The sequence below is a fragment of the Vulpes lagopus genome, chromosome 5 (genome assembly GCF_018345385.1).
Source record: "Vulpes lagopus strain Blue_001 chromosome 5, ASM1834538v1, whole genome shotgun sequence".
NCBI classification, from domain to species: Eukaryota; Metazoa; Chordata; class Mammalia; order Carnivora; family Canidae; genus Vulpes; species Vulpes lagopus.
In genome coordinates this window covers 71,419,836-71,441,219 of record NC_054828.1, presented here as the reverse complement: position 1 = coordinate 71,441,219, position 21,384 = coordinate 71,419,836, and the positions used below count along the sequence as shown (strand labels likewise).

The following is a 21,384-nucleotide window of genomic DNA, read 5'->3' as shown; positions in this document are numbered from 1 at the left end:
CACAGGCAGAGGGAGAAGCAGGCTCCATGCAGGGAGCCCGACGTGGGACTTGATCCCAGGTCTCCAGGATCACGCTCTGAGCCAAAGGCAGATGCTCAACCCCTGAGCCACCCAGGCGTCCCTGCTAACTGCTATTTATCATCATTACTATAATGAGACTCACAACTTTAAAATAATCAACAAGTTTTTATTAGCCATGCTGTGCCTTTATATAAAGCAATCTGTAGGATACCAAGAGAAGAAACAGTCCCTGTTTTAAGAATTTTGTAGTGATATATCTTGAAGGAGAATATCAAGTTAAATTGTTAAAGAAAAAAATATTTAGCTTCTTTGAGGCAGCATCTTTGCTATTTTAGTTGGAGTCCTACATCAAAGGCTGAGAAAAGTTCATAGCTCATTCTTTCCCAAACAAGTTAAAAACAGAGATCACTAAAATTTAAAATAAAGAAAACAAATACAGTAATTTATTACTTTTCAACAATTTTGGTGTCATAAAATCTATCTGAACCAAACTCCACATAGATCTTGAATACAAAAATCAAAATTCTCAGGGAAGTGAGGCACTTGAGTGGGAGAATATAATCTTTATTTTCCCCCCCGATAAGGGTAGAATGCCCAAAGGAAAAGGCCAGGAGGAAGACTGCCTACAGACCTGATTACACGGAACTGTCCTTACCCTTCATGTATGTATACTTCCATTTTTGAGCACCTTTAATTTTGGATACCTTCCAGTCTATGAAAAGAGGAAGAAAAATACAAGAAAAGAAAGGAAGAGGAAAAAAAGGAACTGTACTACAGCTGTACTGGATAATCCAAAGGTGGGAAATGTTCTTCAGTGAGTTAAAATTATTTTGCCATCTCTCTGAAAAGAAGTAGGCAAAAATCTTTTTGAAAAGAAAGCCTTAATTTCTAGTAGAGATTGCCCTGGAAAGGTTAACTTTCTCAACGGACAGGCAGGCACACCAAACACTGACATAATTTCAACTCCCCTCCAATAGACGATAGAAAATCTATCTTTGAAGCATTAGCCCTTTCTTATCTACCTTAAAATATACCCTGTCCCTCGCTCCCCCCAGCTTTCTCTCCTTGGGTGAAAATTAAGGAGAAATATAGTGTGCTTTGTTAACCTGAGGAAAAGTTTTCTACATGGAGAATGTATAAATTAGATCACATGTTTAGATGGCTATCTGATACCATTAAGATAATTTCTGAATTCTGCAGTTTTTGCATTCTTTTTTTTTTAAAGATTTTATTTATTTATTCATACAGACACACAGAGAGAGAGACGCAGAGACACAGGCAGAGGGAGAAGCAGGCTCCATGCTGGGAGCCCGACGTGGGACTCGTTCCCAGGTCTCCAGGATCACACCCCAGGCTGCAGGTGGCACTAAACTGCTGTGCCACTGGGGCTGCCCAGCTTTTGCATTTTTTTTAATGGCTTTTTTTTTTCATTTTTATTTTATTTTTATTTATTTATGATAGTCACACACACAGAGAGAGAGAGAGAGAGGCAGAGACATAGGCAGAGGGAGAAGCAGGCTCCATGCGCCGGGAGCCCGATGTGGGACTCGATCCCAGGTCTCCAGGATCGCGCCCTGGGCCAACGGCAGGCGCTAAACCGCTGCGCCACCCAGGGATCCCCAGCTTTTGCATTCTTAATAATGGTCAACATATCAGGACTTTAGAATACCTGAATTTTAAAATACAAAGGCTGTATACTTGTTTGCCTGAGGTCCTTAATACTTCTGGGGATCCACTAAGAGCCATTCCCATGGATTGGTAAGACTTATGAATATGTTTCAAAAAAATTAAGAGATCTAGGTTTTCCAAAGAAGATAGAGCAAGACATGGAGTTTAATTCTCAAGCCAATGCTTTTCCCAAAATAATCATGTACTCCCATAAAGGAAATAGGAAATGAAACATTACATTTAATTTAGATTTGGAGGTGGCCTTCCTTAGCAATTTATTCAAGTATAAACAATAATTATGTAGAAAGGACCTGGTTACAATTACAAAACCTTATTAATTCACATTAATCAGTGGGGAACCTAAATTGCATTACGAAGAGGTTTGAATTATATAACAGAATTACTAAAACTGCTCCCTTGTTAGTCTACCTGCCTCTTTTTTCATCTCCAGGTTGTCCTGTACACAGTTTACTAGGTAGAAGGAAGAAGGGTTTTCTATGAAGAAACAGCATATACAAAGGCTAAACGATCAGGGTTGGGACTTTTTTTTTTTAACAATCCTGCATTTTCTGCCTCTTATTATCCTCCTCATCATTGTCCTTCCCTATGGCCTCAGGATTTTGAAAATAAAATGAAAATAGCCTAGCCTTTAGCACAGCCTGAGTTAAGTAGACTTAGGTTTAAATATCTTTATTTAACTTTAAAGAACTTATAAGCTAAAAATTGCTTAGTGACGTAGCTCTAAGTTTGGGGAAATGGGATGGGATTTCTCTTGGTTCTTGGTAGAAAACTTTTGTTTAGGAGCATGGTTGCAGTGATAAAGAGCTCTCCCCAATAACTCTTGGAGTCCTTCTCTCCCTGTCATTCCATTGGATTCTGTTAGTGGGTTTGGTTGTCAACACAGCTTGAATCGCACAGTCCCATGTTATGGTTGAAGCACATCTTGGCTGTTTCACCCATAATGTGGTCTCATACCTGAATTGATCAAAGGAATGACTAGTGAACTACCAGGGTTATACAAGATGGAGTTAAAAGGCTTCCAGATTAACACATCTTTTCATTGGAAACAGAAGCAAAAACTCTTTTCTAGCCTGACTGGGTCTGATGAAACAGGACATGAAAGCACTGTATGCAGTGCTCTACTTAGATAACTATCCTAATGAGTGCTACCTGTTTGCAATTTGTCTTTGTGCCTCTCGTTAACTTCCTGTGACATTTACCTTTTTTCAGATTCTGGTTCCCACTGATGTGGCTTTGGCAAGTATACGTAAGACAAAATAATGAGGTGTGTGTGCATGGTGGGAATGAAGGAGTGATGAAAACAATGGCTGCCTCAGAATGGTGTATTCTGGGACACTGGGGTGGCTCAGCAGTTGAGTGTCTGCCCTCGGCTCAGGGCATGAGCTCGGAGTCCCAGGATCCAGTCCTGCATCAGGCTCCCTGCATGGAGCCTGCTTCTCCCTCTGACTGTGTCTCTGCCTCTCTCTCTGTCTCTCATGAATAAAAAAAAAAAAAAAAAAGAATGGTGTATTCTGAGCTTGGTAAGATTTACGATAGTTCTGGCCCTGAGGTACTGAGTAGACTAGCAGTCCTGGAGGGTGGTAGCATAGTACAAAGAGTATTCCCCTACTACAAGATTTTTCAGTTTCTTTCTTGCTACTAGATTAGAGGTGGTTAACAGTTAAGAGGTATATTTGTAGACCTAGAAGACTTAAAGAGGGCTCTGCCAGAGCAGGATAGAATTAAAGTCCTCAGTCTGAGACCATGAGTTTGAAGACATTAGAGAGAAAAGAACTTGTGTGTAAGGAGTTTGCTCGGAAACTGAGGCTGAAGGCTGTCCCTTGCAAAGGATTTATGCGGGCCATTTCAATCACTGTGGCCATGATGACCAAAATGCAACCATGCCCTGAGATGAAAAAATTGTGGAAGAAGTTGTCAGGAAGTCCACTGGGTCTCTTAGGTCTGAATCCTGATCTGCCAGAGGTGACGTTAAAAGGAGAAATCTCCATATATGGAGGAAATTGCCAAATGTTGTTACTAAGACTCTTGTTCTGACATTAAACTTTTCCTTGGGGATTTACATAAATTATCACCAACACCATGAGGAAGACCGGGGGTGGCTAGCACTCCCCATTTTGCCTGCCTTCTTTTTTTTTTTAAGATTTTATTTATTTTCGAAAGAGAGTATATGTGGGTCCACAAAAGGGGATAGGGGCAAAAGGAGAGAATCCTCAAGCAGACTCTGTGCTCGGCCCTAAACCTGATGCAGGGCTCAATCTCACCACCCTGAGATCATGACCTGAGCTGAAACCAAGAGTTGGATGCTTAGCTGACTGAGCCACCCAGGCACCCTCCCTTTTTGCCTGCTTCTTAAATAGCGTGGCGGAGTCCAAGCTGGAACAGACTAGCTTCTGCTATATATTTTGCATCCTCTCCCCAACTGCCTACCTATTCCTCATTTTCTAATCCTCCCCCCCCCCACAATTTTCTTCCTTCCTTCCAAGATTTTATTTGACAGAGAAAGCGAGAGTGAGACCATGAGCAGGGGAAAGGGCAGAAGCAGAAGCAGGCTCCCCACTGAGCAGGAAGCCCACATCAATCCCAGGACCCTGGAGATCATGACCAGAGCCAAAGGCAGACACCCAATTGACTAAGCCACCCAGGTGCCCCTACCATTTTCTGTCATTGTTGTTTTCCCCTTCATACTGTTTAAAAATAAAGTATTAGGAGTTTAAAGAATTGTTTTCTTTTGTATGTATGATGAATAATGTACAATGTAGAAATGTCAAGCAAACATGTACTGTAGTTAGTGCTGTAAAGGGAAGAGCTTCATGAAGCACACTTGAAACATCTGAACCCTTGGGCCCATACCCAGTGGGTATGGACTCACTTCCACCCCACTGCTCACCACTCTTTATTATCTTATACTGAGCTGATTAACTTTTCCTAGTCCTTAAGACTTTCCAGTTTGAATCTGTGACTTAGATTAAACCTAACTAAAATTCAGGGATTAAGCAGAGTAATGCACCAATAAACAGACTTACAAAACATGAGTATTTGCCCTCCCTTTGGGTCCAGGAAAACCTCTTGGTCTGGCTCCTTAGTGGGCAGCTCTGTGGCAAAGGCCATTTCCCTCATAGCAGTAAGGAGGGCCTTCAACATTTTTTAACTCCCCGAAAAGGTAAATCCACAAGAGTCATCTTCTACCTCTTCTATGTTCTAGGTTTTTCTGTGTGAGGACCTTCTTCCTCTATAAACGATTGATAATGAGAATGTCTTATTTAAGGATACCCTTCCACCCTACCCAAAGGGGTATAAGCTTATTCTATGACCATAAAAATAATCCTACTATTGTACAAGTGTAACATCTGAACCCATGGCTTGTATAAAAGGCAAGCTGCGGGGAGGGAGGAGGCTTCACTCTATTAATACACAACTCAGAAGTGGGGTTGATAGTCCCTGGACCTTACCTGGGCACAGGTGTCATAGATATTGTACTGCATGGAAGCACTATGGCAGATTCACAATTCTCAGAGGTCACCACAGACTGAGCTCATGGTTTATTTAAGCCTCATTTTGTTCACCAGTGCAGCATCAAGATCAAGTTAGAACCCCCAGGTCTGGCTACCCAGGCAGGTGGATACATAAAGCTAGTCATTATGATCTAAGAGGCCTCCTTCATTGCATGTACCACTCCTCTGAGTCACATCAGGCTTGAGGTACAGCTGTTCAGGAGTTCCAACTGCCTGCTACTGCTGTTGAGTAGGGGCCATAAGGTCCAAGTTCTCATAATAAAACATCGCACAGCATGTAATACGGGCACCAGGACACCCAGAACTTCCTGGAATATAGGTGATCTTAAAATTAAGCTTTAAAAAACATGTCCCAATTTAGTGCCTAGAAGTGCCTTGTGAGCATGAGTAGTTCCCTACAGTGCATTTTATGGTTTCAAAGGCAGATTTTGTGGCCAACAGCTTTTGTCAGGATTGTTTAGCCCTATGAGGGGTAGAAGGAAACCAGAACAGGATTTTCCTAAGTCAAGATGGCCTTCAAACTCTAGGGATTAGTCTCCTATGGTATTAATAGTTATAAATGACAATTTCTGCTCATGTATTATTGGTGACAACTATATGATGAATACTTCCTGATGATTCCAGAAAATATTGATTATGTGACCTTAAGCAAGTTACTTAACCTCTTGTGTCTGTATGTGTAAAATGGGGATTATAACAGTATTTAGTTCATAGCATTTTTATGAGTACTACATGAGTTAATATGTGTAAAGTGCTTAGATCAATGCCTGGCATATAGTATGCACTCCCTAATCCTAGCTATCATCAAGTTATCATTATGATTTCCAATCCCCACCCTATCTGCCTATAATACTAAAGATGGAAAGGAAGGAACTTTGGGTTAGCCAGCGTCAAGGAGGTAAGACAGGTCTGGCAAATATGAAGGACCATGCCTAGAAGGAATGCTTGCCAGTAAAGATCTTAAACAATGATATAGGTTACAAAGAATCTAGGCCAAAACTGTCTCTGTGCTAGCAGCAGTAAGTATACCATAAGCTATATCAGACCAGAAATGGAGTGTATGAGAACCGTATAGCCATATTCAAACAGAGCCTCAGGCAATTTGGTTAAAATAAAATGATTTAGATAAACAGGTCAAGGGTGACGGGCAATGAGGGGGGCACTTGATGGGATGAGCCCCCCCGACCTGACCTGAGCTGAAACCAAGAGCTGGACACTTAACCAACTGCACCACCCAGGCACCCCAGGATTTTATTTTTAAGTAGTCTCAATGCCTAACATGGGGTCTGAACTCACAACCCAGAGATGGAAAGTTGCACTCTTTACCAGATGAGCCAGCCAGATGCCCTAAGAGTTCTCTGCTTTAAAGAATGCTTTTTAGCATTGACAGTATCTCCTTTACGCTAGTTATGTGCTTAGTAAACTCTTTTTTTCATACAGGATACAAAGCAAATTTCAAATTTCATTTTCCATATTCCCCCTTGAGTTATTATAAATTATAAAAGGGACATTATTCTTAACCAATTAAGCACTATAGTATTTTTTAAAAATCCCTTTCTGCTTTGTTTGGTGTTAGTGAAATGGGGATAATAGCATATTCCAGCAAAGAAATGATGGAATTAAGGTAATGTAGGTGAGGTATGTACATTTCAGAAAAAATATACTCTAATTTTATTATATTTCTTTTCTATATAAATCAATGGGGTAACTTAAATAGTAACTTATTGTTAGGAATTTTCAAACTTTTGCATTTGCAATTCTCATCCCATTACTAATTTCTGAGGTTACAACTCTTACCTTAATATCTGTAGAAGTTTTGCTCTCTTGACAAGCTTGCCAAGAGCAGATTACCCATGCATCATCCATCTATTAGCTTTAAAAACAGTAAAGTAAAACTGGGGAATTTCATGCTAAAGCCGAAAGCCACTAAAGGACACCATGCCTTCTCTGGCTTTGATGTAATGATTTTGAAAGACTCCATGATGAATTTTTTTTATTTTAAAAACCACACTTGGGAAGTGCCTGGGTGGCCCATTTGGATGAGTGACCAGCTCGATCTTGGATCAGGTCATGATCTCAGGGCCGTGGGATAGAGCCCTGTGTCACACTCCGCCCTCATTGTGGAGTCCACTTGTCCCTCTCCCTCTGCTTTCTGTCCTTCCCTCCCATCTCTCTCAAATAAATAAAATCTTAAGGAAAAAAAGGACAGCTTTTCAAAAGCAAAAAACAAACAAGCAGGAAAAAAAAAAAAAAAAACCCACCACACTTGGTACAGTAAGAAGACCCCAGAGCCTGCAGATCTGGTTCTTCGGATCCTGCCACTTATTAGATGAGTGGCCAAGAAGCCTTTTGGCTTCTCTGGGCCTTAATTTCCATTCTGTAAAATTTCTCAGCTCTAATTCTGATCCTGTGCTTACTAGTTTATTTCTTCAATTTCTCTAATCAGGAAGAAATCTGGCAGGAAAGCAAGAATTTTACCTGTATCATTTTTTTTAAGTTGTTTTTTTTTTAAGATTTATTTATTTATGATAGACATAGAGAGAGAGAGAGAGAGAGAGAGAGAGAGAGAGGCAGAGACACAGGAGGAGGGAGAAGCAGGCTCCATGCGGGGAGCCCGACATGGGACTTGATCCCGGGGCTCCAGGATCACGCCCTGGGCCAAAGGCAGGCACTAAACCACTGAGCCACCCAGGGATCCCCCTACCTGTATCATTTTATCAGTTTTGCCAGCTCACCCATCCTATTTCTAGTTTTTAAGCTGACACCCTTTCCCCTGCTTCTGACCTTTTCCTCTTAAGCACTTTATAAACACATTACAATATTAATTGTATTGTAATTGTAAGCACTCACAAACACTTGTCGAGTGCTTTCCAAGTTTTACCTACCCCTTCTGCAAACACTCTTTATTTGATTATCATAACAGCTCAGGCTGGCATATATTACCTTGATTTTACCTGGCCCAGAAGAGTTCAATGAATTAATTGTCCAAAGTAACACAAATAATAAGATATGGGAACAAACCTTCTGATTCCAACATCTATACTCTTTCTACAACACTACAGTTCCTACTAAGAGCAGATCCAGATTTTGTGCAGCCTGAGGTGTATACAATTTTGGTGGACATTTTCAAGAAAAGGAATACAGAATTACCATAGAACACCAACATGATCCTGTGAACCCATTGTTAGGGCCCCCCTTAGGGCCATGGAAGGAATCTATTCAAATGAAGTGCTTTTAGGATTAATCTCCAGGATCCAGTTTCATGGTTTTCCATAGTTATACAATTATTTAGTGTTTACTGTATGCCAGACTTAAGTAAAATACTATTTTTATTATTATAAAAACCCTATGAGGTAGGTATTATTCTTGTTTCACAGAGCAGAGAATGAGGCTTGGAGAGCAAAATAATTTGTCTAACGATACAGAGCTTGTAGATGCCAAGTATCAAAACTGGAACTCAGATCTGGTTTCTGGGTTGATATTATAAAGCTACCCCACTCAGTTCCTATTCAGGTTTCCTGGGAATCAACTTACTCTACCACTTCCCGCTACATTCTATAGTTCTGGCTCTGATAAAGTTTATGTCTGAACCAGTCCCATTTTGTCTCCCTAACTCAGTTCTCTTACCATCCACCATCAATGCTGCTACCGCCCCATCAATCCTGAAGCACTGCTGTTCTAAATCCTGAAATGCCTTCCTCCTCTGCATTTATCAAAGGTGCAAAGCAGTTACTGCTCACATGCACTGCATGGCCACAGATTCCATACGGTCTTCTGAGGCACTGAACTACCACTGAAAACCTTCTTTGTGTGAAACAGAGGCAGAGGGACACCTGGGTGGCTCAGCGGTTGAGCCCCTGCCTTCTGCTCAGGGCACGATTCTGAAGTCTCAGGATAGAGTAGAGTCCCAGATTGGGCTCCCAGCCTGGGGCCTGCTTTCCCTCTGCCTGTGTCTCTGCCTCTCTCTCACTCTCTGTGTCTCTCATGAATAAACGAATAAAATCTTTAAAAAAAAAAAAAAGAAAAGAAAAGAAAAAGAAACAGAGGCAGAGTGGGTGAAGGTAAAGCAGATTTACATCTCGGGACCTGACCCCTCAATCCTCAATCCTCAATCTCAGTTCTTCATTTGCAAGACAAAACCTTAAGGCCGACTCCCCAGGGCTGTGACAATTCAGGGTAGAAGGGGCTGGTTTGGGGCAAATAGCAAGTGGTCAACCGGTGTCGGTTGTTTTCTCCCAGACTCAATCTCCCCAAAGAACTTGCAGACTCTTGGAAGGCAGGGAGGCCTTCATACGTTTTTGGTATTTCCCAAAAGCCAACATAAGAGCCACCTCAGGTTTATTGCAGCTGATCACTTAAGCTGATAACACTTCCAGTGCTCTAACTTGCTCAAGAACTTACAATGGCTCTTAGAACAAAACCAGGCTCTGGAGCCTGACTTTGGGTGTTGGCCAATTACTCTGTGACCTCTGGAAAGTTACTTAACCTCTCTGAGCCCCAAACCCCTTATTTGTGAAATGTTAATAATAGTCAGCTACCTCATGAGCCTATGAGGATAATTCAGGTGAACTGCTAAGTATATAACCAGTCCCTCAAAACTGCTGGCTCTAATCATATCCTGCCCCGGCCTCTGCGTTCTCGCGTCTCGGGGTTTCCGACACACACCCCTTCCCCCAGGGACCCGCCCCGCCCCCCCCGCCCCCCTGACCTGCTCTTCTCCCCACTCGCGGGTAACGAACGCCCAGCATTCATCCAGGGCCCCGGGAGGCTGGCAGGCTCTGTGTTAAGGAAGTTCAATCAGTTCTCTTATCAAAACCACCAAAGGCGCCCATAAGGTCTGTTCTACTACTGTTGCCATTTTAAAGAACAGGAAACAGGCCCTGAGGGTTTGAGCGACTTCCCCGAGTTCCCCGAACTCCGCGGAGGCCACAGCCCGCGCCCGCCCCGCCCGCCCCGCGGCCTCTTCCCGGGCCCGAGGTGCCCCCGAGTCGAGGCACCCCCGGCTCCGTCCCTCCTCTCCAGGCGCTTCCCCGCTCCTCCGCGCGCCCGTCGCCCCCCACACCTGAGTCGGCCCCCGGGGGTGCGCCCCCTCCGTCCTCGGCGCCTTTTCCCTTTTCTCCGCCCGAGACTGAGGGCGGGGGCTGGTGCCGGGGCCCCGCACGCGTGCAGGTCACCGCGAACTCCCGGGGCCGGGGCCCCGAGGGGCTGGCTCGGCAGAGGCGCGCGGCGCCGGGGGGCCGCAGCAGAGCCGGGGCGCCGGGCGCGGGTCGCGCAGGGCCGCGGGTCACGTGGCGGGGAGGGGGCGGCGGCGCGCGCTAGAGCGCGGGCGGACGAGCGGGCGCGCGCCTCAGAGCGTGTGGAGGCGCGAGTCGCGATTTGGGCGTCTGGGGGGGGGCGGCCGGGAGGGCCGGCTCCGCCCCCTGTGCGCATGCTCCGGCCCCGCCGATTATAAGGCAGCCCCGCGGGCCCGGCCCCGACAAAGTGCTGGCGAGCTGCGACGTGACCCGCCGGCCGCGTGGGCGCCCGGTGAGCGAACGAGGCAGCTGGCGAAGGACGCGACCTGGCCCCGGGCCCTGCGGAACTCCAGCCGCGTCACGTACACGCTCGGCGGCGCGAGCCGCGCATAACGGTTAGTCGGATAACGGCCGGCGGCGGAGCTCGGCGCGGACCCCGCCGTACCCCTGCCCGCCCTGGGGAGGGGGGGCCTCGGGGCGCAGACCCGGGTCTCGGGGGCGGGGGGCGGTCCGGCGGGCATCGTGGCGGCGGGCAGCCGCGTGGTGCCGGAGCGCGGCGTTGGGGAAGGAGACCTGGAGGCGATGCACACAGCGCCTCGCCCTGCCGAGCTGCGGCCCCTAGTCAGGTGCTGGCCGCCGGCCTGGCAGAGGAGCTGGGCTCGGGTGCCGGTGACCTTGGGGGAGCAGCGTTTCCTCCAGCGTTCGGGAGCCTCCTCAAGAGATGCTTTTGGTTTGGAGAAGGGGCGACGTGGGGCTGGTTCACGTGGTGCCTGTGCGCTCCCCTGGCCGCGTCCTGCGCCGAGGGAAGGGACTCGGGGCGGGAGTTATTTGGGACTCGTGGCACGCCCGCCCCAGCCGCCCCGGCCAGCCAATCCTTGCCCCACCTGGTGACTTGCGAGAGTGGTGTGGGAGCCGCAGTCCCCGGCGCCGGGACGTGACTGCAGGGCTCCAGCGGACTTTGCGGAGGGTCGGGACCGGCGCCGACGAGGACTCTTTGTCATTCAACCTGTGGCTGCTGAACGTCGGCTGCAGCGCCCTCGCGCTCCTGCTCCGAAGGCGGCCCTGCAGCGAGGAATCTGAAGGATAGCGTTACTCTCGGTCAGATGCACGCGTTTTGTTCCAAGTACATCTTTTTTTCCCCCCCACGTGCATTTTAGAGTTTCATTTCTTTGTCACGACTCACTTGGTGTGACAAGCAGTGGCCAAAACTACTGTGTGATTATTTTGGACCAAGAAGCAAACGAATTTCTACTTTACCCGAGTTTCCAGCGTTTGCTTATAAGAACTAGGTGTCTGTTGATAACAGTAGAATGTTTAGTTACTCTTTACCATAACTAATTTTGAAATTTTTTTTTTCCAAAAGTTATTCCGGTTTCGAAATAAAATGCGTACACGTCAGTGCCCTGACAAAACAGATGTGGGCTTAGTAACTACTGGAATGCCATTATAGGGTGAACTCTGAATTGTGTGAGAGTTTGGAAGAGTATGAGTAGGAATTAGGCATTAATAAACAATGTCAATGTCGTTTACCAGAACTGCAGTGAATTAGAGACTATGTATCTTCTCCTTTTTCGTTTGGCATTCAGTAGTACCCATAAGTCCAAGTCTTAGCCCTGATGTATGACTTTGCCTTCAAATTGCCATAGAAAATATCGGGAATTCAAGACATCTAGCCTTTAATATAGGTAATGGATAGGTATTATTTAAAAATTTAACATACTTCAGTAATTTAGGGTTTTTAAATGCTGTTCTTTAATCAAATTGCAGTGACTTGTAAAATATGCAACTTAATGGTCTGCAGAGCATTTTGTGAGATTTTTATAGCTGAATAGGTTTAAAGGTTTGGTTGTAAGCTTAACATAATAGGCTATAACATCCCTAAACAGATAAAAAAAAAAAAAAAGGATAAAAAGGGTCATAGGATGAAACAGTTGATAGTGTTTCAGTGGTTTACATGTCTGTTTATCTTCTAAATGTTAATACATATAATATTAATCCTGAAAAAGATCTTAATAACCAGCTAGTTAGGTTCCCTTATTTTACAGAGGAAACTGAAGTTGCAGAAGTTAAGGGACTTGGCATTGTAGGTGTGAAAACTTGATGTTTGTGTGGGAAGTAATGTGTCTTTTGACTCCTATTTAATTAGGTTAGCACTCTTGAGCTTTTTTTTTTTTTTTTTTTTAGATTTTATTTATTTATTTGAGACCGAGCATGAATGGGTTGGAGGGCCAAAAAGAGAGGGAGAAGCAGACTCCCTGCTGAGCAGAGAGTCCAGTCAGGGCTCAATCCCAAGACCCTGAGATCATGACCGGAGCTGAAGGCAGGCGCTTAACTGACTGAGCCACCCAGATGTCCCTACTCTTGAGCTTTCTGTAAAATTGCTAATATGCATATAAATTATTTTATACTAAAATGGGTATCTTGAGAAACTTTTCCAGTTTATGTTCTTCATTTCCATTGTGTTTTCAGTCCACTTTATAATGCATTCCTATGTAGAATTTAGGTCCCTATAAATGCCTTTATGGCCAGTCTGTTATTGTGGCAGAGGAAGACCAGAAAGATGGAACCTTGGATATGAGAAAAACAGACCAGAGTTGTGAATATTTATGTATCCAGCAATTTGTTCTTAGTTACTAGGCACCATGAGAGATTTAGTATTCAGCAGTGAACAAGTTCTGGCCCTATCCCTCCTAGAGTTTGTGGTTTAACTGGAAAGCAGATAAATAACAGTGATCACATGTACAGATAGATAAAGTACAGGTTCCTATGGAACAAACAAAAGTGTATTCTGTATGTGTGAGAAGACACCCAACCTAGTGTGAAAGCAATCTGGATAGGCCTCTCTGAGCAAATGCTACTTAACTTTTTAGACTTGAAAGTTAGGAGCTAACTAGACAAGGAAGTGATGGTAGAGCATTCCAGATATGAATGCTGAAGCTGCAGTCGGAGTACAGGTACATTAGAGAAACTGCAAGAATTTATCAGAGCTAAAGCATAAGAGGGAAAAGGGAAATTAGGGACAGATGGAAGTTGGAGAGGTAGATAATATCAGAAAATGGAAGGCCTTATAAGTCATTTTAAAGGGTTAGGGAAGGGACTAGTTTAAAAATTAAGAGAAGCACTCTTGCCTGGAAGCTGATCAAAAGCAGTTTAAGGGTTGTAAGTGGGATTGGGGATCAGATTTTGCATTTTAGGGTCATCACTCTGTATACAGTGTGGGAAACAGATTGAAAGGAGGCTGTTGGGAGTCTGTGAGACCATAGAGATAGACAGTAGTGGGAGGACGAAAGAGAGGGGAACACAGGATTCAGTGGTGGAGCCAGAGGTAGGAAACTGGGCCAGCCAGAGTTAATGATATCTCCGAGGTTTCTAACTTGATCAAATATGATTTCATGCTTTATTAGATGGCATAGGTCTCCATTTAAGCAGTGGGGACAACTATGACATTGTATGGCTAGCCCAGGGCTGCAAATGAAACAAATCCATTCCTGTCTTCTTTGTAGTTCTGTTAGTGTTATTGATAATGATGTTTTTTCTTATTTATTCTGCTTTAAACAATTTATTATTGAAAATTTCAAACACACGAGCCAGTGTTTCATCTATACCCTTTTCTACACCCCCACAGTTGCTCCTGGGTTATTCTGAAATAATGCCTACATATATAATTACTTCGTCTGTGAATATTTCAGTTATCTAAAAGATAGTCCTAAAAAAAAATCAACCACATACTGTTTTCTCACTTGTAAAAATCAACATCACCAAATAACCAGGCAATATTCAAATTTTCCTCAGTTGGTTTCTCTTTTCTTTTCTTTTCTTTTCTTTTCTTTCTTTTCTTTTCAGTAAGCTCTACTTCCAACATGGGGCTTGTGCTCAAGGCCCTGAGATCAAGAGTCACAGGCTCATTGACTGAACCAGCCAGGCATACCCCTAAGTTTGTTTTTTGTTTTTTAAGGTCTATTTATTTATTTATTTGAGAGGGAGAGAAAGCAAGGTGGTGGGGAGGGCCAGAGGGATAAGGGAGAGAAACTCAAGCCGACTCCATGCTGAGTGCGGAGCCTGACATGGGACTCAGTTTCACAACCCTTAGATCACGACCTGAGCCAAAACCAAGAGTTGGATGTTCAACCAGTTGTACCACCCAGGTGCCCCCCTTCCCCAAGTTGTGTTTAAATAATTGATTTGTTTGATTTGGGATCCAAACATAGTCACACATTTACATTTGGTTGGTATGTCTTGTATTTTTTAAAGATGTTATTTATTTCATGAAAGAGAGAGAGAGAGGCAGAGACACAGGCAGAGGGAGAAGCAGGCTCTATGCAAGGAGCCTGACATGGGACTCGATCCTGGGTCTCCAGGATCAGGCCCTGGGCTGAAGGCGGCGCTAAACTGCTGAGCCATCCGGGCTGCCCTGGTATGTCTTTTTATCTACAGTTTCTTCCTTTCTCATTTTCCTCATAATTTCTTTGCTGAAGAAACCAGGTTAGTTTTTCCTAAAATTTCCCTCATCTTGGATCTTCTTGACTATGTCCCTCTGGAATAGTTTTAACATGTTCTAGTTCAACATGACCCTTGATTCCCTGTATTTCCTATAAATTAGTAGCTAAATTGGAGACTTCAGGCATACTTGGATTAGTTCAGGTTTGATTTCTGAGAGTAGGGACAGTATGGGGGGAGAGGACAAATACAATTCATAGGTGGTGATGTATTTTTCTTTCCATCAGGACGACTATGTTTGGTTATCACTGATTCTGCTCTATCAACCATGTGGTTCCACTTTTTCGTTAGTGGTTTGCAAATGGTCTTTTATTCTCTAGAATTCCTTTTAAAAAAAAAAAAAAGATTTTATTTATTAGAGAGAAGGTGTCGGGGAGAAGCAGAGGGAGAAGGAGAAGCAAGCTCTCCACTGAGCAGGGAGCATGATGTAATGCGGGTTCCGTCCCAGGACCCTGGGATCATGACCTGAGCCAAAGGCACTTAACTGACTGAGCCACCCAGAAGTCCCTCTCTAACATTCTAGAATACCTCTATAGAGAGAAATAGGGTTTTTTTCTTGTTTTATTTTGAGATATAATTGACATCACTATATATGTTTAAGGTGTACAGCATAATGGCTTGACTAACATATATAGTGAAATGATTGCCACAGAAAACTTAGTTAGCATCTGTTAGCTCATTAGATAAAAAGAGCAGAAAAAAAATTTTTTTTCCTTTTGAACAAAACTCAGGATTTACTCTCTTAACCTTCATATACATCATATAGCAGTGTTAAGTATATTCGTAATGCTGTGCCTCACATCCCTAGTACTTAGCTTATAATTAGAAGTTGGTACCTTCTGATCACCCTCTTCTAAGTGGTTTTTGAATAGTAAGGGCAATTTAAAGTTGGTATGTTTTAATACATTATAAGTGATTGAGACATTATCTTTTTGGAGTAATGTATAGTTAAATGTTTCAAAATATGTCCTCTTTAAAAGTCAGTATTATGTTAAAATGTTTGTAGCACTTGATATTAACATTTCAAATGGTTTTTAGCATTTGGAGTATTTATAATGTCTATTCTTAGATTAATAGGGTTTCTTTTGGTATTCTCTTTGTTGAAAAACTTATTTGTTCCTGTAGCTTTTGGGGAATTTCTGGTAGAATCTCTACCAAATCTAAATTTCTAGCTGTAACCAGAATACAGATTTTAAATTCCGTAAGTACAGAGATTGATTATTCTTATCAATGATCTGCATTTCTAATTATCTCTTGGGCATTCAAACTTAAAATATTATTTAAGGTTCATTATTTCTACCTGTTTTCAACTTCTCTTCATCCCCCAAACCTCATCTTCTGACTACATTCTTTCAGGTAATCAGGCTTAAAACCTCTGAGTCATCTTCATACTTCCCTAGTCAGGCCCGTCCTCCCAAATGCAGTTATGTGTCAAGCCCTTCTCTTTGTTTTCTCTCTTGTGTCCATTCTCTCCCCCATTCCACACACTCCACTTTTCATTTTTTTTTTCCACTTTTCATTTTTATTATTACTCTCTAGTTCCTGCTGCTACTATGGTTGTCGCGGTTGCCTTGTATCTTCTATCATTGCCATTCCCCATTTCCAGTCTGTTCTGTAATCTGCTACCAGTTTTGGTCATGTCATTTCTCTAATCAGAACCTTCTCATGACTTTCTAGTGCCTACCAAATTTAGTATTTGTCTTGATAGACTTAAGCCTTCTACAATATATGACTCCCAAGTTACCCTTCTTGAGTTGTAGGTTATTCTTCTTTTAACTTGTACTGACAAACAGAAATTTTTCTCCATGCTTTTTTCCCTGTAATATTTTTTTTTTCTCTTTTTCTGGTCATAGGATCCATTCTATGTATGCCACGATTAGTATAGTTGACATGTTTGAGCCCTTGTGTCCTATAAAGAAGCGATGACACAGCAATAATGATCTTAAGGAAATGGTGATTTCTCTTCTGGGGTCACAGTACAATGACAGCGTGAGTTCACATCTACCAAGGGGGGAGACTGGCTCCAAGGGCTGAGCTATTGAGGAGTACAACTGACTATTTATGCAGAAGAAGCAGGATCTAGTTGTGTTGGTTGTCGATACTATTCTGTTTCTTTTTTTTTTTTTTTTTTTTTTTTTTTATAAAGACTTGGAGCTCTGAATCAAGAGCTCCCAGTTTTGTTTTGTTTTTTTTAACTTTTATTTATTTATGATAGTCAGAGAGAGAGAGAGAGAGAGAGAGGCAGAGACACAGGCAGAGGGAGAAGCAGGCTCCATGCACCGGGAGCCCGACGTGGGATTCGATCCCGGGTCTCCAGGATCGCGCCCTGGGCCAAAGACAGGCGCTAAACCACTGCGCCACCCAGGGATCCCGATACTATTCTGTTTCTAATCACAGTTCATGATATTGTTGAATTTAATCTGATTTGATTACAATGACTAGCCTTCATATAAAAGAGAAATTCCGCAAAATGTAGAAGCATTGTAAGCCACATATTTGATCATTTGTTGAAAAATATTTCTTCCCTTTGATTTTGCTCTTATTATGGTAAATCACTGAAGATTATTGAGTGAATGAAAGCTTGATAATACTGCTCAAGTGTGTTAAACTGTTTTTGATCATAACGGGACTTTTTTTTGTTTAAGTTTTTATTTTAATCCTGATATATTCAACATGGTGTTAATATCACTTTCAGGTATATAGTATAGTGGTTGAACAATTCTGTACATTACTCAGTGTTCATCATGATAAGTGTACTTGTAATAGGGCTTTTGTATGTTGTTTTATATAATTTTGAGACTCAAAGCTTTTACTTTATTAACTTTCTCTTTTGTTCCCCTATCAAGGATTTTTAACCTGGGAATCTACAGATTGGTCATCCATGATGGATGGAATTCAGGGAGTGTCTGAACTTGCTGGAGAAAAAAAATTACTTCTTCTCATTAACTTCTACATAAAATTTAGATTTCTTTCAACTATGAATGTAGGCAACAAGCCATAGTAGTTTTAGCAGTACCTGTGACTTTGTCACCAGTAGAAAACACAAATTTTCACATAATGTGGTTGTAGCCATATTGAAATTGTTTAAATTAATTTCTTCAAAGTTACTGTGGTTATTATATCTACTAGAGCTTATCTAATTTGTTATTTTTAAAAGCACATATTGGGACGACTGGGTGGCTCAGCGGTTGAGCGTCTGCCTTTGGCTCAGAGCATGATACCGGGGTCCTGGGATCAAGTCCCACATCCGGCTCCCTGCATGGAGCCTGCTTCTCCCTCTGCCTGTGTCTTTGCCTCTCTCTGTGTGTCTCTCATGAATAAATAAAATCTTTTAAAAAATAATAAAAATAAAAATAGAAGCACATATCAATTAAAAAGCATATATCAATTAAAAATATTTTAACAATTATACATTTGTATTTTATGCATTTAAAAATGTCATTCTAACAAGAATAATGACAGGTTTTACCAAACTGTCAAAGGAATCTGTGGCACCAAAGAGCCTAAGGACTTCTAGTCCTAACTCTTATATGTCTTTTCCAATATAAGAATGGTTAAGCCAGAACCTGTGATGGAATATAGCATACAAATCATGATGTCACAGGTTTATATAAATAATTTGGCCATTGACTTTTGTATACTAAGTCATCATAAATTTTGATCTCACAAAGGATGTGGAACAAAATGCTTATGTGTGTCTGCGGCCATACCACCCTGAATGTGCCCGATCTCATCAGAATGCTTGTGTGTATTCTAAGGGCTAGTAAGATGATTTCTACAAACTTGGGCAGAATAATTTTCCTTTGTATTCAGGAAGCATATGTTTTCATTACTTAAAATTACAGTTTCCAAAATTCTCTGTTTTTTTTTTATTAAAAAAATTATTTTAAGTAAGCTCTACACCCAACATGGGGCTTGAACTCACAGCCGCAAGATCAAGAGTTTCACAATTCACTGACAAAGCTAGCCAGATGCCCCACAAATTCTCTTTTAAGTGCCATAGGTTATTTTTTTTTTTATTTTTAAGTGCCATAAGTTAAATGGAATAGGGGTTGTCCTCATTGACTTGGGAGACTTTCTTGCTCTCTTTTGGATATATCAGGAAAGATGCTTCAAATTGCTTTAAATCTTATCTTCACAAGTTCACTTTATTAGATGCAGGCTTTTATTTTGCTCAGCTAGTGAATGCCTAAAGGGGTCAGTGGAATTCAGGTTTGAAATAGCTGCTCTGAAGATTAGAAATACACACCCTTGGGATGCCTGGCTGGCTCAGCTGGAGGAATGTGTGACTCTTTATTTCAGAGTCGTGAATTTGAGCCCCATATTGGGTGTAGATTACTTAAATAAAAATGAAAGAAAGACACATCCTTTCTATTGTGATTGTGTAATGATGTTGTTTGTATTTACTCTGTCACCTAGAAAACTACTTGATAGAGTTAGTAGAGGGAAAAAGAATGGTTTAACAATTACTGTAGTTTCCAAAAAATAAGACAATCATTTGAAAATTGTGTATTTCTAATAAACTGGTAATTATCTTAAAAGACAATATAGTCTTGTCAGCAATTAAAAAGGCTATTTAAGTATATTTTGAGGTGATAATGTTGACTTCTTTTTGCTATGTCTTTAGTGTGTGTGAATATCTTCTAAAGTTTTGAATGTCCACAATAGCCAAACTATGGACAGACCCCAGATGTCCCTCGACAGGTGAATGGATAAAATAGATGTGGTATATATACAGTGGAATATTAGCCATCAAAAAAAAAATGAATCTTGCCAATTTGCAGCATTGTGGATGGAACTAGAGGATATTATGCTAAGTGAAATAATCAGAGAAAGAGTTGTATGATCTCAATCATATGTGGGACTTAAGAAACAATAGAAACAGGAAGGGACTTAAGAAACAGAATAGAAAAGAGAAGGGAAAATTAAAACAAGGTAAAATAAATCAGAGAGGTAGACAAACCATAAGAGACTCATAACCATAGGAAACAAACTGAGGGTTGCTGGAAGGGAAGTTGGGGGGGATGGGGTAACTGAATGTCCATACATTAAGGAGGACATGTGATGTAATGAGCCCTGGGTGTTAACTACAACTGATGAATCATTGAACTTTACCTCTGAAACTAATAATACACTATATGTTAATTAATTTAATTTAAGTAAAATTAAAAATTTTTAAAGCTTTTCAAATATACATTTGGGAATGGTGGATAATGATTTAATGCCAGACAAACAATACTCAATTTTAATACCTTCTGTGGTCTGTACTAATGAAACAAACAAGAAAATAAAGCTTATTTTTTGAGATTATGAAGGTAGCATAATAATGAAGTTCAGACTCATTCAAGGGATATTTATTAAAGAATTACTATGTGTACAAGAAGTTACTAGAAAGGGTGAAGGAATATTTTAAAATATGGTTTGAGAACATTTAGAATGAGAATAAAGCTTTGAAATGAAATGTTAGTGTATTACTACATTGTCTCTAGTCCTCGAAACTTAAGGTATGTTTATATGTAAGTATTATTTCTGTCAGTGAATAGTTAAACTCAGCCTTTTGTAAGAAAAAGAGAAGGTTTATCTTTTAATGAATTGTAATCCACTTATGCTCCCCACTTAGGGTTCAGAATACTGGAAATGAAGTAGATTCTAGCAGAAATAACACCTATTATATTCAAATACTCATTTATATTTAAAATAATATGGATGACACAACCCTGACAACCTATTTGTAATTTTAATCTAACCAGTACATTTTTTTTTTTTAGATTCTGGAACAAGACAGATCTTACGTTAATAAATTGAAATGACTCACTTAGATCTTTATTTGGTGAACTTTTTTTGGGATTGTTTAAGAAAAACCATATATACAGGTGTTCTAGGATATAACCTGAAATTCTGCCAAACAGAACCTGCCATTGAAGCCTCCCAACTTCCCTTTCTTTACTACTATCACATTCTCTATTTTATAAAATGTGAAATGGGTCTGTATTTGGAAACTGTTGCCCAAGCAAGAAATAAATTAGCATGTGAAAGGGAATAGGACTTGGCCTAAACATGGACAATAGCCGGTTTTTCAGTCTGTGAGAAGCAGGCAAAAATGAAGCATTTCTGCTGGTGTAATTAATAATTCAGAAAGTGAGACTGATCCGATTAAATTCTGTGTGCCAAAAGTTGTATTCAGTAATTTTTTTTCTTTATTTAAAAACAAGGAGTGCCTGGGTGGCTCAGTTAAGTGTCCAACTCTTGATTTTGGCTTGGGTCATGATCTCAGGGTCATGAGATTGAGCCCTGCGTCAGGCTCCGCACTGGAGGTGAAGCCTGTTTAAGAGTCTCTCCTTTTCCACTTCTCCCCCCTGCTCTCATGCTCGCTCTCTATCTATCTCTCTCTCTTACTAAAAATAAATAACAAATAAAAACCATTTCTGCCT

The 21,384-nt window shown here is 41.6% G+C and overlaps 2 protein-coding genes across 6 annotated transcripts in view; one reads left to right on the top strand and one right to left on the bottom strand.

The window, feature by feature from the left end:
• LRIG2 (leucine rich repeats and immunoglobulin like domains 2) overlaps nucleotides 1-11,442 on the bottom strand; it is a 156,403-nt gene extending 144,961 nt beyond the window's left edge. For 2 of the 4 annotated variants that reach the window (XM_041756878.1, XM_041756879.1), the window contains exon 1: nucleotides 10,285-10,496. The gene's annotated coding sequence lies outside the window, so the exon portion shown is untranslated. Of the gene's footprint in view, nucleotides 1-9,930; nucleotides 10,001-10,284; nucleotides 10,497-11,340 lie in introns of those variants that run through there. The other 2 variants (XM_041756876.1, XM_041756880.1) reach the window with 2 other exon arrangements.
• LOC121491709 (monocarboxylate transporter 1) overlaps nucleotides 10,647-21,384 on the top strand; it is a 53,916-nt gene continuing 43,178 nt past the window's right edge. Inside the window, exon 1 of one of the 2 annotated variants that reach the window (XM_041756888.1) lies at nucleotides 10,647-10,851. The gene's annotated coding sequence lies outside the window, so the exon portion shown is untranslated. The remainder of the gene's footprint in view (nucleotides 10,852-21,384) is intronic. The other variant, XM_041756887.1, reaches the window with a different exon arrangement.